Below are 19,075 nucleotides of genomic sequence, written 5' to 3'. Positions count from 1 at the left end.
CCATTTTGGTGAAGCCTTATTCTAGTTCTCTTGTAAATCTAACATGCTAGGACAGTGTTTCCTACTGGGTGCCACCAGCTGTTGCAAAACAACAACTCCCAGCATGCCCGGACAGAATGTGGCATGCTGGGAGTTGTAATTTTGCAACATTTGGAGGCTCCCTGCTTGGGAAACACTGCTCTAGATAAATGGTCTCCAAACTGTGGACCTCCAGCTGTTGCAAAACTACAACTCTCAGCACGCCCAGACAGCTGAAGGCTGTCCAGGCATGCTGAGAGTTGTACTTTTGCAATAGCTTGAGCCACACTTGTTGAGAAACACTGCTCTAGATAAATGGTTTCCAAACTGTGGACCTCCAGCTGTTGCAAAACTACAACTCTCACCACTCCCAGACAGCTGAAGGCTGTCCAGCCATGCTGAGAGTTGTACTTTTGCCACAGCTGGAGGCACCCTTTTTTGGACACACTGTCCGGGCATGCTAAAAGTTGTAGTTTTGCAATAGCTGGAGGCACACTGGTTGGGAAACACTTCTCTAGATCAATGGTCTTCAACCTGCGGACCTCAAGATGTTGCAAAACTACAACTCCCAGCATGTCCGGACAGCCAATGGCTGTTGTAGTTTTGCAATAGCTGGAGGGACACTGGTTGCGAAACACTGAACTAGATACATTTTCTCCAAATTGTGGACTTCCAGATGTTGCAAAACTACATTTCCCAGCATGCCCAGACAGCCAAAAGCACCCTGGTTGGGAAACACTAGGTTAGGGATTGTTAGAACAAGGACCAATTTTTTATGTACTGTAGTTCAGTACAGATTATGTACTTTTTTTTATTAATTATCCATTGCTGTCCTATTTTTTAAGTGTTTTTTTCTTCTTGTTTTTTATCAGCTTGTCCATGAATAAGTCATACAAGACATTTTAGGAATAATGCAAATTACCAGAGGTATCGTAGGGTTAAATGCAGCCGATGGCTGGTCGGGCATGCTAAGAGTTGTAGTTTTGCAACAGCTGGATGCACCCTGGTTGGGAAACACTGTCCGGGCATGCTAATAGTTGTAGTCTTGCAATAGCTGGAGGCACACTGGTTGGGAAATACTGCTCTAGATAATTGGCTTCCAAACTGTGGACGTCCAGATGTTGCAAAGCTACAACTCCCAGCATGCCCAGACAGGCAAAGTCTGTCCCGCCATACTGGGAGTTGTAGTTTTGTAATAGCTGGAGGCACTCTGGTTGGGAAACACTGCTCTAGATAAATGATCTGCAAACTGTGGGCATCTTGACTAGATAAATAAAAAACATACTCACCTGGCTCCCCACCTTGTCCGCAGTGTGGCCTCTCTTGTCTTCAAACATCACACATGCATTGGTGTGCAGATGAAGGACACTCAGCCTCTTGTGGCTGCCTACATAATGGGGACAGCCACAAGAGCGATAAACAGTGCAAGGAGCCAAAGGAAATGTGAAAACTAGAGATACAGCTGCAGTACAAAGCACCCCATTGGTCCAGTCTAATAATCTTGAAACCAAAACTGTGGAATTTTTCCCATAGCAACCAATCACAGCTCAGCTTTCACTTTACAAGAGCTTGTTGAGATATAACAGCTGAGCTGTAATTGGTTGTTATTGGCAAAAACAAACAGTTTTGGTTTTAGGCAGATTGATTATTCTGTGTTATTGAGTTGCATCCAATCTTTTGACCTGCGACTGTCAGGTAATAGACTAAGGCACCTTATTTTGTTTGTGATGATAATAAGGAAAAAAGTAGCTTTCATTTTTATGGTATTCAGGCTGCACCATCCAGCAGCCCAAGAACACCAGTGCACATACCCCTCCATCACCCTTGGTCATATTTGGCCAGTCCTGGTAACTGTAAATGGGGGTTCTTCTGCCAAAGATATCTCTGCCAAGTTTGTGTCACAATTCTCGCCTGTTTCTGATCTCTGGCCAACATGGTACCATATTTCTTTTTTGTACTCTATCCAACTGACCATACCAAGAAGGACGTAGAGGAGACAAGGTTGTGGAGGCACCCTGTACAGAGTGGGTGGAAAGCCGCAGGGTCTTTGGAAGAAGCCTCAATCCCAGTGTTTCTTGTACATAGTCATTTGCCAAAACTAGAGACATCATCGATTTTGAAACAAATTCAGATGAGAAGTAACAGTGGGCGTACCCTCTCTAAGCCAGTCACAGTAATTTCGGGAATAGTACCTGTATGTTTTTCAATGATGTGTTTCGTAAAACCTGACATGGATCTGTTTGTGATCTTGTTTTTTTTTTTCTTTCAATGTTGGATTTTAATATGATACATTAAAGCTAAATACTTTTATCCAGTCTTGGGAGACGGATTTTCCTTACTCTTGTGCACTAGGAGTGCACCTTGTTTTTTCTTTTATTTATCTAACAGTACATTGGCATTGAAATTTGACTTGCCGCTTCTGTACTTGCCGCTTCTGTACAGTGAAACTGTAAATGGCTAATCTTGAAGCCCAATGCTGTTCGATAGCACCCAACTTGGCAGTGTTCAGGTGGGCCTATGGGTTATTATCCATGTAGACAGTAAATGGCGTGGCAGCCAAATAGTCTTTGAACCTTTTGGTCACGGCCCATACCAGGGCGAGAAGTTCCAACTTGAAGGAGCTGTAATTAGCAGTGTTTGTCTCTGCTCCTCGCAGGTTACGACTGGCATAGGCAATTACTCGCTCTTGTCCTTCCTGGACTTGGGACAGGACAGCTCCCAGACCTTCAAAACTGGCATCAATATATAGCCGGAACGGCTGACTGTAGTCTGGATACGCCAAGATGGGTGGTTCTGTCAGCAGATGTTTAAGAGCTCTGAATGCTGTCTCTTGCTCTTCAGCCCATTCAATAGGTAGTCTTCCGTTGTAGTTCTTCTTCACCTTACCCCGTAGGAGAGCTGTGAGGGGTTCTGCAATTTGGGCAAAATGTGGAATGAAGTGACGGTAGTAGCCGGAAAATCCCAGGAAGCTCCTGACATCTTTCACCGTGCGCAGGGTAGGCCAGTTCTTGACACCTTTTCAGGATTGGGCTGGAATCCCTCTGTGCTGACATGACCCAAGTAATTGACCTGAGGATTAAGCAAGTGACACTTTGATGGTTTGATCTTCAGCCCGTGCTTGATCAAGACTTGAAAGACATCTGACAGGTGACTGAGGTGCTCCTGGTGTGAATTGGAATACACAATGGTACAACAAGACACTTTGGAAATTCAAATGACCAAGGCACCTTTCCATCAGACGCTGGAACATAGCAGGGGCATTGCATAGCCCAAACAACATACTTTTAAACTCAAACAACCCCATGGGTGTCACGAAGGCGGTCTTCTCCCGATCCTCCACGGTCATGGGCACTTGCCAATATCCACTGGTTAAGTCCAGGGTGGAGAAGTAAACGGCCGGCCAGAGGGCCATGAGTGACTCCTCGATCCTTGGCAAAGGGTAAGCATCTTTATGTGTGACATTGTTCAGTTTCCTGTAGGCGCCACTCAGGGATTGACTTTCTTGGGATTGACTTCATGTGTGCCAGCATCTTCTTGACAGTCTGGTACATGCCTGGCGCGACTGGGTGGTGCCTTTCCCTAATAGGCGGGCTGTCGCCTGTGAGGATACGGTGCTGGATCATCGAAATCTTCCCGAAGTTTGTGGGGTATTTACTGAAAGATTTGTGATACCTTTTGGCAACATTGATGACTCCATTGACCTGGTCTTTCAGGGTATTGTCATCCCCAACTTGGAGCTGTGCCCACCAGGGCTCTGGGGGCTTAGCACTGGATCCCTCCGAAACTTGTGCTGCACGCTGTCGTCCCGTCCCACCAGACATTCTGTCACAATGTCTTTCGACTCTAGGGGGTACAACTGAGCCACTGGAGTGTATTTGGGTAAGACAGTAGCAGAATCAGACAGGTTTACTAACTACACCGGGACTCTTCCTTTGGTGACAGTGACGAGACTTCTCGCAGCTCGGACGAGAGGATGATCTTCCAACTGCATAGGTTCCAGCAGAGCCTGTTAATCCCTATTCTTGACTCCGGGATGTGCACGGCACCAGATGATGGTTTGAGTATCGGGTTGTAAGGTCACCGACCTGATATCTTGAACGTGTACTCTGCAGATTTCACCTTGCTTGTTGGCAAACTTCTGTTCCGCTTGTAGGACTTTCAAGTGGTGCTGCACAGCCCGATGGTCTGAAGGGGACATTTGGGGAAGAGAAGCATACAAGGCATCTAATATATCAGTGAAACAGTTTTTCATAATTTTCATCCCCAATATAAACTCAGCAGACCATTTATCTGTCACATTAGTTACAATCACTCCCTGCCCTTTAAGTACATGTTTACCCAATTGAATGGTTGACTCCCAGTATCCATGTCTGGGGACTGGTTGTCCATTACCTGCAACTACTTGGAAATTAACATCATCAGGCTAACACAATACATGAGCATCCCAATGCTGATAGAAAACACGTTTAGATATGGTAGACACTTGTGACAATGTATCTTTTAATGCCCTAAAGGTACACCTTCTACAATAACTGTTAGAAAGGGGCAGGAGGCAACATAAAGTGAGAGTCCTGATTTAGGTAGTTCTGGAGTTGAGCCTGCTGACTTTTCTCCTGAGGGCTGGGACTTGACCCCTGAGGGAACTCCGTTTAAACCCCAGCAGTGCATTTTCCAGTGGCTGGACTTGTTACAGTAAGTACAGAAGGGTCTGTTACTCCCAGAATACCTAGCGGGTGAAGAAGCACAGTAATTGGGATTACATGGGGCAGGAGCAGAAGGGGATTTTCTAGAGTAGGATTGCTCACAGGAGAGTGGAGCAGGCCGGGTGGTGAGCTCCTTCATAGTCTTAGTCAATTGCTCAAGGTCTTGTTTACTACTCTGTAAGTCTGAAGCCATAGTGAGTGACATTGTTGCTTGGACTGCAGCCGGGACAGCTGAATGGGGCAGTATAGGCATGACCGTCGCCCATGAGGGCCCCTGAGCAGGTGCAAGGGGGGTACAAACATCTTTGGACTCAGTCTCGGACTCAGTTACTTGGATAACTAGTCTCTTAAAAGCAGGGAATGACATTAGGATTTTGGAATGCTAACATTCTCAGTTGGTCCTTGTCCCACTTTTTATGGGCTCCATCAATAAATCTGTCCATTAGCACTTTGTTGCCCTGCTCTAGAGATATATCATCAAACTTCTGGACAGTCTCTAGGGCATTCTGTAGGGCTACAGCATATGCTCTCAAGGTCTCATCTGGCTTTTGTCGCCTTTAATATAGCCAGAGTTTGCACTGCAGCGGGTACTTGGTAGATGACAACCAGAGCCTCCAATATGGCTGTGCCCAGGGAACTTCTGGTTTTGTTCTGGTCGGCAAAATCTTCCCCTGTGCAACACAGGACAACTCTTTGGTTCCTGCTGGCTGTACTGAAGAGGCGACACCGCTGAAGACTGACGGAGCGGAGCAGCGACCACTTGCGCGTGTGGAAGACTCCAGGCTCTCTACAGTTCACAATGACAACTAACAGTCTTTTCTTCAGTCTAAGGCACACACCCATATCCTGTTCGTAGGACGCCAAAAGTTGTGGTAGAGAGTTTGATGCAGGACAGATGGAATTGCCCTAGGGGCAGATGGCATTAACCCCTTGTATTCGTGATGCCAGGGCGTGGTTTATCCTCAATACCACCCGAAGGTATACCGCTGGATCCTGGGCTAGGCACGGGGGCAATAATGACTCCGACGCCAAGTTACGGACAACAGAAGCTTTACTGAGTGACAGATGGAACAGTCTATACAGCTTAGTCAGGCCCACGGAGGTGACCAGTGACTTCAGAGACCTCAGGGCTTGCTGGGACTTGTAGTGGACTGGGACAATATTGAGGCAGGCTACGCTGACTGAAGACAGATGACTTTGACTGACTTGAATGGGACTGACTATACCCCAATTGTAGCTTACTTAAAGACTTGTGGCTGCTGGACTGACTTGAGGCCTCCTATGGACTCCAGACACACTATTGGACATGACCTTGCTGCAACTCAGCATAAGCAAGAAGATACAGAGCAGAGGCTCCACCCAGGGCTTATATGGGGGAGACTCTGAGGGGTCCCATAGGTTACCCTAAGGTCACATGGTCACTGATACATCACTGGGTTACAATCACATGACACTGGTAATCACATGTTAACAATTCTTAAAGCTATAACATCTTTTATAAACATTATACAATATAATACAGGCAATATATATATATATATATATATATATATATATATATATATATATATATATATTTATGTACATACAGTACAGACCAAAAGTTTGGACACACCTTCTGATTCAAAGAGTTTTCTTTATTTTCATAACTATGAAAATTGTAAATTCACACTGAAGGCATCAAAACTATGAATTGACACGTGGAATTATAGATATAACAAAAAAGTGTGAAACAACTGAAAATATGTCATATTCTAGGTGGAAAGTGTCCCCAAGTGCAGTCACAAAAACCATCAAGAGCTACAAAGAAACTGGCTCACATGCAGACCGCCCCAGGAAAGGAAGACCAAGAGTCACCTCTGCTGTGGAGGATAAGTTCATCCGAGTAACCAGCCTCAGAAATCACAGGTTAACAGCAGCTCAGATTAGAGATCAGGTCAATGCCACACAGAGTTCTAGCAGCAGACACATCTCTAGAACAACAGAGGAGACTGTGTGAATCAGACCTTCATGGTAGAATATCTGCTGGGAAACCACTGCTAAGGACAGGCAACAAGCAGAAGAGACATGTTTGGGCTAAAGAACACAAGGAATGGACATTAGACCAGTGGAAATCTGTGCTTTGGTCTGATGAGTCCAAATTTGAGATCTTTGGTTCCAACCACCGTGTCTTTGTGCGATTTAGAAAAGGTGATTGGATGGACTCTACATGCCTGGTTCCCACCGTGAAGCATGGAGGAGGAGGTGTGATGGTGCTTTGCTGGTGACACTGTTGGGAATTTATTCAAAATTGAAGGCATACTGAACCAGCATGGCTACAACAGCATCTTTCAGCGGCATGCTATTCCATCCGGTTTGCATTTAGTTGGACCATCATTTATTTTTCAACAGGACAATGACCCCAAACACACCTCCAGGCTGTGTAAGGGCTATTTGACCAAGAAGGAGAGTGATTGGGTGCTGCGCCAGATGACCTGGCCTCCACAGTCACCAGACCTGAACCCAATGAAGACAAAAGGGCCAACAAGTGCTAAGCATCTCTGGGAACTCCTTCAAGACTGGAGTGGAAGACCATTTCAGGTGAGTACCTCTTGAAGCTCATCAAGAGAATGCCAAGAGTGTGCAAAGCAGTAATCAAATCAAAAGGTGGCTACTTTGAAGAACCTAGAATATTACATATTTTCAGTAGTTTCACACTTTTTTGTTATGTCTATAATTCCACATGTGTTAATTCATAGTTTTGATGTCTTCAGTGTGAATATACAATTTTCATACTCATGAAAATAAAGAAAACTCTTTGAATGAGAAGGTGCGTCCAAACTTTTGGTCTGTACTGTATATATATATATATATATATATATATATATATATATATACACAAGGGGACAGGTGTAGAGTGGTCCAAGGGGTCACTGTAGGGAGGCTGCCGGACAGGGCAGCAGGGATGCGGGGGTACAACTCCCGTACTGGGCCACATTATCAACGTGCCAGCATCAGATCCGCTGACCCAGTAAAGTCTGCCCTGGATCCCTTACACAAAAGACCCATATTTGGCACAGTTGCTTCCGCTTGACAGGCACAGAGACTTATTGCACCCTTTACAATAACTAGTTGTGGTGCCGGACTACTCCCCCGCCAAGAACTGGCAGCAGCAACAGTATGTTGTCACACAGCATCATAAATTTGGGCATCTCTCCCTAGGCAAAGGGCACTCTTCTGTACACCCAGAGATCCCATTAGCCAGTCAAGGCTGGAAGGAGTTTCTGAGCAGTCAGCACCATAAGTACCACTTATGGCCTTTTGGCTAAGATCAAGTGTAGTATCTGTTCTTATCAGGTAATCCACTGGAAGGAATGGAGGGCTGCATGGAGGAACAGGGGTACCGGGGCATTTGGGGTCTGGTGCCACAGAACCAGCTCAACGGCTGCTCTGATGTGCTCTTTTTCCTCCAGGTCTGGCCATGAGGTTGGGGGGTGTAGAGCTGAGGTACATTTGTGCCTCGGGGAGTGGTGACACTGAGGTGCCTAAACTCACTGGATGGATTCCCCACTGAGTGGAAGCACTGCACCATTAACTTTTCACCTTTGGCACTCACCCTTGGTATCCTGGCCTTCTGGCTAGAATCAAGGAAATTTTTATAGATCCAGCTGGTGATCAGGTAGTATATCTGCACTCATCCACTTATTTATTTATTTTTGTTTGTCACTGTGCCACTTTTACGTGTTTGCTATGTACATAGGATTTGTCAGGATGCAGTAGCCCTTCTGGTTGTCCCTCCTGGCAGTCTAGGGGAGGTGTGTGTGGCCATTTGGTTCCTCACCTCCCTGCAACCCCTGGGCATCTTGGTTTCGGTCGAGATGCCATCAGTATACGGCTCCTTGGCTGATACCTTGGTTAACGCCTAGGTTGAAGCCAGGTGCATTTGTGGCCCCTTATTAGCTTTGGTGAAAAGGGGCATCGAACCTGTATCCTTGCAGGTGTCTTTTGGCCTGGAGGTGAAGGATAGGTTTGTTGGGGGGCCTCTCTACTGTTGTAGAAGGGCTTAGCGATAGACCGCATCCTTTATGCACGTTTTTTTGTGTGACACGTTTGCACTTTTTCTTGCACTCATCATCCATACCCCTTTATTTATTTTTAACATGATCTAAAAAAAAGTTTGCATATATTTTGTGATACTTCTGCTGCAACATGTTTTATCAGTGATAGAGTAGGCAGAGTAGGGACAGCAGTTTACACCAATAACAGCAACTTATCAATCAACTTCTGAAAAGTTCTGGAGCTTTAGCTAACATCAAAGAGCAAACATCTTCCTTAAGGGTAGGGTCACACATGTATTTTTCTGCGTATTTTCTGCTGCTTATTTTCCTACCCAATGAAACCAATGGGTAACAAAATACACAGCTGATTTTGCTACCCATTGACGTAAATGTGCAGCAGCAAATTTGCAGCAAAATAAGACACGTGTGACCCTACCCTAAAGCGACATTAACACCAAAATGTACAATATCATACATCTACATTACTTCATTAGGAACACCTACACAAGAATCGGCTGATCCACCTTTTTGGGAAATCTTAGCTAGCAGATAAATGGGAACAGATTCCACAAAGTGGCAAACATCTTCCATATTCAACGCGACCCAGAAGCTCCTTCTGTTGGTACACATTTTTCTGAGAAATTTGAGCAGATCCCAGATATCCCTAATGTAGCCCAAATATGATCAATGGGGTGACTTTCAGGGCCATGGCCATGTGAAAAATTATTTGTATTTGTTGTGTTCCTTCAAACACTCCAAACTAGTAATTCAAGCCTGAAGACTCGGAGCATTGTATTGTTAAAAATGGCACTGTGGTTAGGGAAGACCTCCTAAAGACATATGTGCACATGCTAAGCCAACAGGTCCTAGAGCATTTAAAGGGATACTCCGGTGCTTAAACATCTTATCCCCTATCCAAAGGATAGGGGATAAGATGCCTGATCGCGGGAGTCCCGCCGCTGGGGACCCCGGGATCATGCACCCCGTTTGTAATCAGACCCGGATCGTGTTCGCTCCGGGTCTGATTATGCCACGGACCGGCGGCATGTGACGTCAAGCCTCCGCCCCCGTGTGACGTCACGCTCCGCCCCTCAATGCAAGCCTACGGGAGGGGGCGTGATAGCTATCACGCCCCCTCCCGTCGGCTTGCATTGAGGGGCGGAGCGTGACGTCTCACGGGGCGGAGGCGTGACATCACACGCCGCCGGCTCTGCGGTCGCCGGTAATCAGTCCCGGAGCGAACACGCTCCGGGCACTGATTACAAACGGGGTGCCGCGTGCATGATCCCGGGGGTACCCAGCAGTGGGACTCCCACGATCAGGCATCTTATCCCCTATCCTTTGGATAGGGGATAAGATCTTTAACCACCGGAGTACCCCTTTAAGGATTGTAGTATGATGACCAACAGTCCTGGAAAATCAGACCATCAGCACTGGAATCAACACCGCTATTCCTGTCCTGCTGAACCCCAATATCCCAATGGTGCACCAGTGGGATATGGTTTCATGCTGTTTACACCAGATGCCAAACCAGCCATCTATATGGTTCAGCAGAAAACAGGACTCGTCACTTCAGATTACCTTTTGCCATGTATCCACAGTCCATTGACATTTTTACTTGGCCCATGTGAGAAGTTGTTTGTGATAATACTGAGTCATGGAGGGTACCCTAATAAGTTATTGAACACTCATCACGGTAAGGTATGTCACAAGGGTATTGTTGAAATGGGTTTTATTCTCTTGCTATTGCACTGCTGGGTCAGTATGTTCACTGTGGTACATCATTGCTAAGATACCAAACATGCCCCCAATGCTTGCCTCGGACACATGGCCTGCTGCTGCGTCATCTTCTGGCAGATGTCTTTCCGTGGTTCATCCAGTTTTGGTACTCTATGGATACCTTGATTTGGGAAGACCCAAGGGGGGGGGGGGGGCTAATCACATTATCTAAGAGCTGATCGTGCCGCAGCCACCACGTTCTACGGTATTTTGTTTCTGGTTACAAGATAGGTGCCACCTAATGCAGTGATCATGCAGTATAAATGCAATGCCATTATTGACTATATTATGACTACTTAGTGCAACTCTCCTTTCTCCTACTACTAGTCTCAAAAAATGGCAATGTACTTTAGAACAAAGCCACATATCACAATGTGTATGAATACATGTGTAATATGCTTAGGGTTGCCACCTGGCCGGTATTTTACCGGCACAGCTGGTATTTTGGCCACCCTGACGGTATTTTTATATTAAAAATTCCGGCAATGCAATGGCCGGTATTTATCCAACCAATCTTTCAACTCCCGGAATGTTGCACCATAACCTATACCAGTGTTTCCAAACCACACATCCTCCAGCTGTTGCAAAACTACAACTCCCAGCATGACCGGACAGCCACCTTTTTGGGAAATCTTAGCTAGCAGATAAATGGGAACAGATTCCACAAAGTGGCAAACATCTTCCATATTCAACGCGACCCAGAAGCTCCTTCTGTTGGTACACATTTTTCTGAGAAATTTGAGCAGATCCCAGATATCCCTAATGTAGCCCAAATATGATCAATGGGGTGACTTTCAGGGCCAAGGCCATGTGAAAAATTATTTGTATTTGTTGTGTTCCTTCAAACACTCCAAACTAGTAATTCAAGCCTGAAGACCCGGAGCATTGTATTGTTAAAAATGGCACTGTGGTTAGGGAAGACCTCCTAAAGACATATGTGCACATGCTAAGCCAACAGGTCCTAGAGCATTTAAAGGGATACTCCGGTGCTTAAACATCTTATCCCCTATCCAAAGGATAGGGGATAAGATGCCTGATCGCGGGAGTCCCGCCGCTGGGGACCCCGGGATCATGCACCCCGTTTGTAATCAGACCCGGATCGTGTTCGCTCCGGGTCTGATTATGCCACGGACCGGCGGCATGTGACGTCACGCCTCCGCCCCCGTGTGACGTCACGCTCCGCCCCTCAATGCAAGCCTACGGGAGGGGGCGTGATAGCTATCACGCCCCCTCCCGTCGGCTTGCATTGAGGGGCGGAGCGTGACGTCTCACGGGGCGGAGGCGTGACATCACACGCCGCCGGCTCTGCGGTCGCCGGTAATCAGTCCCGGAGCGAACACGCTCCGGGCACTGATTACAAACGGGGTGCCGCGTGCATGATCCCGGGGGTACCCAGCAGTGGGACTCCCACGATCAGGCATCTTATCCCCTATCCTTTGGATAGGGGATAAGATGTTTAACCACCGGAGTACCCCTTTAAGGATTGTAGTATGATGACCAACAGTCCTGGAAAATCAGACCATCAGCACTGGAATCAACACCGCTATTCCTGTCCTGCTGAACCCCAATATCCCAATGGTGCACCAGTGGGATATGGTTTCATGCTGTTTACACCAGATGCCAAACCAGCCATCTATATGGTTCAGCAGAAAACAGGACTCGTCACTTCAGATTACCTTTTGCCATGTATCCACAGTCCATTGACATTTTTACTTGGCCCATGTGAGAAGTTGTTTGTGATAATACTGAGTCATGGAGGGTACCCTAATAAGTTATTGAACACTCATCACGGTAAGGTATGTCACAAGGGTATTGTTGAAATGGGTTTTATTCTCTTGCTATTGCACTGCTGGGTCAGTATGTTCACTGTGGTACATCATTGCTAAGATACCAAACATGCCCCCAATGCTTGCCTCGGACACATGGCCTGCTGCTGCGTCATCTTCTGGCAGATGTCTTTCCGTGGTTCATCCAGTTTTGGTACTCTATGGATACCTTGATTTGGGAAGACCCAAGGGGGGGGGGGGGGCTAATCACATTATCTAAGAGCTGATCGTGCCGCAGCCACCACGTTCTACGGTATTTTGTTTCTGGTTACAAGATAGGTGCCACCTAATGCAGTGATCATGCAGTATAAATGCAATGCCATTATTGACTATATTATGACTACTTAGTGCAACTCTCCTTTCTCCTACTACTAGTCTCAAAAAATGGCAATGTACTTTAGAACAAAGCCACATATCACAATGTGTATGAATACATGTGTAATATGCTTAGGGTTGCCACCTGGCCGGTATTTTACCGGCACAGCTGGTATTTTGGCCACCCTGACGGTATTTTTATATTAAAAATTCCGGCAATGCAATGGCCGGTATTTATCCAACCAATCCTTCAACTCCCGGAATGTTGCACCATAACCTATACCAGTGTTTCCAAACCACACATCCTCCAGCTGTTGCAAAACTACAACTCCCAGCATGACCGGACAGCCGTAGGCTGTCCGGTCATGCTGGGAGTTGTAGTTTTGCAATAGCTGGAGGCACACCTGGTTGGGAAACACCGACCTATACTATATATTACTATATAGTCCAACTGGGAGTTGCAGTTTTCGTTTGGGGCAGCTGCTGAGTCACAGGCTGTATCAGGGCATGCTGGGAGTTGTAGTTAGTAACTAACTGAAACTCCCAAATTTGCTAAAAAAACAAACAAGCAAAAATGGTACTGTTAAAAACCACAGAAAGACCACAAAACTTCCCCCACATATGTGTATCCTGTAATCTTATGCATTTATAATTAATGATGCAAATTAGCATGGCTGGTATTTTTTTTTTTTTTTTTTTGCAAGAAAGGTGGCAACCCAAATTATGCTTGTAAAGTGTTGGTATATGTGTACAAATATATGTGTGTTTGTGTAATATGTTTAAAGTGTATTTATATGTGTCTAAAGTTTCTGAATGGTGGGCGAGGAGAGTGCTGGCCTGTGGTGTAAAGCGTGGGCAGGAACAGAACAGCAACCTGAAACTCTAAAATTGGGCTTAAAGGGGTACTCCGCCCCTAGACATCTTATCCCCTATCCAAAGGATAGGGGATAAGATGTCAGATCGCCAGAGTCCCGCTGCTGGGGACCCCGGGGATCACTGCTGCAGCACCCCACTTTCATTACTGCGGAGAGCGAGATCGCTCTGCACGTAATGACGGGCAATACAGGGGCCGGAGCATCATTACGTCACAGCTCCGTCCCTCGTGACGTCACGGCCCGCCCCCGTCAATACACGTCTATGGAAGGGGGCGTGGAGGTCGTCACGCCCCCTGCCATAGACTTACATTAAGGGGACGGGACGTGATGTCATGAGGGGCGGAGCCATGACGTCATGCTGCTCCGGCCCCTGTATCGCCCGTCATTACGCACAGAGCGAACTCGCTCTGTGCAGTAATGATGGCGGGGTGCCGCAGCGGTGATCCCCGGGGTCCCCAGCAGCGGGACCGCGGCGATCTAACATCTTATCCCCTATCCTTTGGATAGTGGATAAGATGCCAGGGGCGGAGTACCCCTTTAAGGCTAAGTTTCCACTTGTTTTTTTCTCTGGCAGTTTTTGGAAAACTGCTACTGCAGTTTTTGAGCCAAAGTCAGAAGTGGATCCATAAGAGAGGAGAAGTATAAGTCCTTCCTTTATATTTCCTATTCCTTATGGATCCACTCCTGACTTTGGCTCAAAAACTGCAGTGGCAGATATCCAAAAATTGCCAGAGAAAAAACCAAATGGAAACTTAGCCTTAGACTGCTTCAGATTCCCTTTAGACACAGACATTGATGATCATAGCTGCATCCGGATCGACCAGACTTTACAGGCAGTCAAAATCGAATATTACAAATAGAATCCCTAAAGTCCTTAATAAATCCATATTCTGAAGTTTTATTGTAAACCATGGCATGCTATAAAGCCCTATTATATGGTTTTATAACCTATTAGTTTGTTCATGTATTCATTCTAAATACAGACAATGACTCGCAGACCGCACTTTACTTATTGCCGGTAACTTTCCGAGGACGCCTTTTACTTTGACCTTGAATGTAGCTTCAATTTATCAGGTGCTGGATACATCTTGTTGATTTCTGTCAGATCCTTCGAAAAAAATACATCAGCAAATGTTCTCGTCACTTCTGAACAAAAGGGCGACTGTAGAGCTTTCTTCATGTGTGAATAGAAGGCCCCTTGGGAAATATAGTTGTTACAGAACTGACCTGGCTCCTGGCGTGGAGGGAGATGTTATTGCTTGCGTCTGTCATTTTGCGTGAGGAAGTAAATGAGAAGACACCCGAGACACTGAGATGATAGAATAAATGCAACTGCGCTGGGTTTAATTTATAAAGGAGAGAAAAAAACGTAGGCACGTATTACAATTCAAGCAGATGTCAGGAATTTCAGGATTATGCTAACTGTGTTAGGCTCTGTTCATATCTGCGTTCATATTTTCATTTTTCAATCCTACCATAGGAACAAAAAAACAAGAACGAAGACAGATCTGGATCGGTCACATGACAGACAACAATGGTGTTGTATGTACCTTACTAGATTTAATGGGGTCCTTCAGGGTTCTGTTACATTGTACTAGGGGGGGCTATAACATTGCATGTACTGATCTTTACCACTGATTGATGCATCTCCATAGGAATGCATCAATCAGTGTTTTCGGCGATTGAATGCTCAAGCCTGGATCTCAGGCTTGAAGCATTCATTCGGTGATCGGACTGCAGGAAGGAAGGTAAGAGACCTTCCTCCTGAAGTACAGCTGTTCGGGATGCTGCGATTATACCGTGGCGATCCAGAACAGCTCCCTGAGCTAACCGGCACATTTTACTTTCACTTTTAGCTGCGCGGCGAAAGTGTTAATAGGGCGCGTTCAGTGCCGCGCGCTATTAGCGGCGGGTCCCGGCTTCACTATGACGCCGGGCCCGCCGTGATATGATGCGGGGTTACCGTGTAACCCCGCGTTATATCACAGGAGCGGGACTAGGGGCGTAAGTTTACGCCCTTGGTCCTTAACAGGTTAAGGACGGGGCTTTTTTCTGTTTTTGCACTTTTGTTCTTTCTTCCTTACCTTTTAAAAATCATAACGCTTTCAATTTTGCACCTAAAAAGCCATATGATGGCTTATTATTTGCGCCACCAATTCTACTTTGTAATGACATCAGTCATTTTACCCAAAAATCTATAGCAAAATGGAAGAAAAAATCATTGTGCGACAAAATGGAAGAAAAAACGCCATTTTGTAATTTTTGAGGGCTTCCGTTTCTACACAGTCCATTTTTCGGTAAAAATGACACCTTATCTTTATTCTGTAGGTCCATACGGTTAAAATGATACCCTACTTATATAGGTTTGATTTTGTCTCATTTCTTGCGCCGTGATCTGAAGTTTTTAGTGGTACCATTTTTGTTTTGATTGGACTTTTTGATCGCTCTTTATTCATTTTTTATGGCATAAAAAGTGACCAAAAATACACCATTTTGGACTTTGGAATTTTTTAGCACGTACGCCATTGACCATGCGGTTTAATTAACTATATATTTTTATAGTTCGGACATTTACACATGCGGCGATACCACATATGTTTATTTTTATTTACACAGTTTTTTTTAATGGGAAAAGGGGGGTGATTCAAACTTTTATTAGGGAAAGGGTTAAATGATCTTTATTAACTTTTTTTTTTTTTACATTGATTCAATACACTGATTACTGCCATTGCATTCAATGGCAGGGATCAGTGTTATCGGCGGTTGATTGCTCAAGCCTGGATTTCAGGCTTGGAGCAATCAATCGCCGTTCGGACGCACAGGAGACAGGTGAGGGGACCTCCTGCTGCGTCCTAGCTGATCGGGACATCGCAAATTTTTTCGCGATGGCCCCGATCAGCCCGACTGAGCAGCCGGATGCTTTTACTTTTACTTTTAGACTCGGCGATCAACTTTGACCGCCGCGTCTAAAGAGTTAATGCCGGACATGAGCCCGATCGTCGATGTCCAGCATTAGCTTGGGTCTCGTTTGCTTATAGCAACCGGGACCCACCGGGTATGATGCGCACTCACCTCATGAGGATGTTCATAAATGTCCATATGCGCCAAGGGGTTAAGGGTGCCAATAATTTTGTCCAGCCCATTTTTGGAGTTTGGTGTGACATTATGTCCAATTTGCTTTTTTTTCCTCCCTTTTTTGGTTTAGTTCGAATACATACAAAGGGAATAAACATGTGTATAGCAAAACATGTGTTACTACAATCATTTTCTGTGAGAAATACTTCATTTTCTAGAAACATTTCAGGGGTGCCAACATTTACGGCCATGACTGTACATGTGCAAAAAGCACCAAAAGTATTTTCTTCCCAAGGTTTATCTGCAAAGCCAATTTAATTTGTGGGACAGTGACTAGACTCATCATTTAACTTACTCCTTAAAGTTGTACTACAAAAATTGTGTATACAAGGGATTGTTGTTATTTCAAATGAGTTAAGTAAAGTTACATTTTCATCACTAAAGTCCTATCTGTCAAAAGTCTTATACTTGGGCTATGTTTAAGAGAACAGATTTATTTGAAAATGGATATTGTGGGGTTCACTGCGGGACTCTGGGTTGCACCACTGACTACCCTCATCATAACATCCCATTCATTACTCCTGGAGCCACCACACTTACATAATGAAAACTCTTTGAAATGTTCACTTCTTAAAGTTTGCTTCTTAAAGAAAATGGCCACAGTGCATAATATGTGATGGGCTGAAAATTGGTAACACAAGATATGGGTCTGGAAAAGGAGGTGGACTTTTGGAGAAGTTTCACTGTATAATCAATTGCCCATTTATTGCATAGGCAAATAGGGACTGCCCCAGGACTTCTACCATACAGGAGCCACCACCACCTTTTTCATGTGAAAGTTTGAACATCCATCATGCCCAAGTATTGTTATTAAAGTTGTAAAACATTGTTATTTGAGCACTCGATAGCACAGTTAGTTCAGCACTATATGACATTGCTGTGTGTTCATTGTATAGTGTTGTTACTGTTGTATTGTTTCACTCATTGATAAAAAATAAATAATTAAATAATGCACCCAGATAGAAGTGTCAGACTGCTGCAAAACTCGACACGTGGTTATATCTCAGGCAGATATGTATATAATTACAGGTTGTCTGATTAGACACTGGGTCACAAGAGGGTGTACAAGCATTTTTCTCACTTTTTGTAGTGAGAGATCAGCTAGAAATGCCTCTAAAACACACTTGAAGACAGTTCTCCCAGAGGAGAGACTTGAGAGGGGGTGTATCAATGGAGTAAGAGAAGCAAGATGGTCATTTTAACTAACTGCCCACCATCTAGGCCGTTTTGACCAATTTTTTAGGAGCTGTTCATAGCAGTGGCTAGTGAGGGTACACACACAGCTAGCAGGCTCCAGATGGCCCAAACAGACCACCAGTAGAGATAATCCTTTAAAGAAAAACTGTCACTTGTTTTCTCCCACACTATCCACAGGTATTGATGGATAGTGCGGGAGACGCTGATTAAAATGAGCCCTACCTTGTCCGGTTCTGCGCCGCCGTTCTCCTGCAATTGTAGTTTTATTATCTGTTGAAATCTTCCTGTAACTGGCATGGGCGGGGCTTCGGCGCTTAACTGGCACTGACGTCAGTGCCGCTTGTGAATATTCATCCCCCCTCCCCCCAGTTAGGAGTGGGAAAGAGAGGGAGAACTGGAGGGAGGGGGGATGAATATTCATAAGCGGCGCTGACGTCAGTGCCAGTTAAGCGCCGAAGCCCCGTCCGTGCCAGTTACAGGAAGATTTCAACAGATAATAAAACTACAATTGCGGGAGAACGGTGGCGCAGATCCAGACAAGATAGGGCTCATTTTAATCAGCGTCTCCCACACTATACACCAGTACCTGTGGATAGTGCGGGAGAAAACAAGTGACAGTTTTCCTTTAACTCAACTACAGGCAGGAGGAGTTCCCACAGTTTCCTTGACCACCATCCAAACACAGATGAAACTTTCATTCCACATCCATGTCTCTGCCCGGACCACGTTTGAAAATTTGGTATTATAATGCCCATTACGTAGCCTGCCATTCAAAGGCAAACACTGTTGACTTTGTTCATAATGGCGTTTTGAACTAAAAACCTGGACTGCCATGGTCTGGAACCAGTGATATGTGCAGGACATCCTGTGGCCATGTGTAACCTCTCATGACAGGGCTTCCAGCTAGCATTTTCAGCAGGATATTGCTCACCCACCCAAGTGTTTCCCAAGAATAAATAAGAAAAGCGACTCAACTCAAAGAAGTACATATCCGGCACTGACGTCACTAAGAATACCGCTGGCACTAAAGTGGATGAAGTCCAATGTGACCCGAGAGGGAAGATGCATTTAACAAACAATAAAGACTGAGAAGGCAGCCCTCACCATCAAGAGCGGTGCTTTATTCCATCATTAGCAGCATCACAGTTACAAGCGGGTATGGCGATGCGAGGCAGAGGTAACCGGAACAA

At 45.4% G+C, this 19,075-nt stretch overlaps 1 long non-coding RNA gene across 1 annotated transcript; it reads left to right on the top strand.

The window, feature by feature from the left end:
- The first annotated feature begins 896 nt into the window (after positions 1 to 896).
- On the top strand, positions 897 to 17,526 carry LOC130275920 (uncharacterized). Its single transcript, XR_008844955.1, has 3 exons — positions 897 to 945; positions 15,034 to 15,095; positions 17,403 to 17,526. It is a non-coding gene; the product is annotated as an uncharacterized LOC130275920 (long non-coding RNA).
- Positions 17,527 to 19,075: the final 1,549 nt, after the last annotated feature.

Source organism: Hyla sarda, chromosome 6 (genome assembly GCF_029499605.1).
Source record: "Hyla sarda isolate aHylSar1 chromosome 6, aHylSar1.hap1, whole genome shotgun sequence".
Lineage (NCBI taxonomy): Eukaryota > Metazoa > Chordata > Amphibia > Anura > Hylidae > Hyla > Hyla sarda.
The sequence above is the reverse complement of the archived record's forward strand: the minus strand, read 5'-3'. Positions and strand labels throughout refer to the sequence as shown.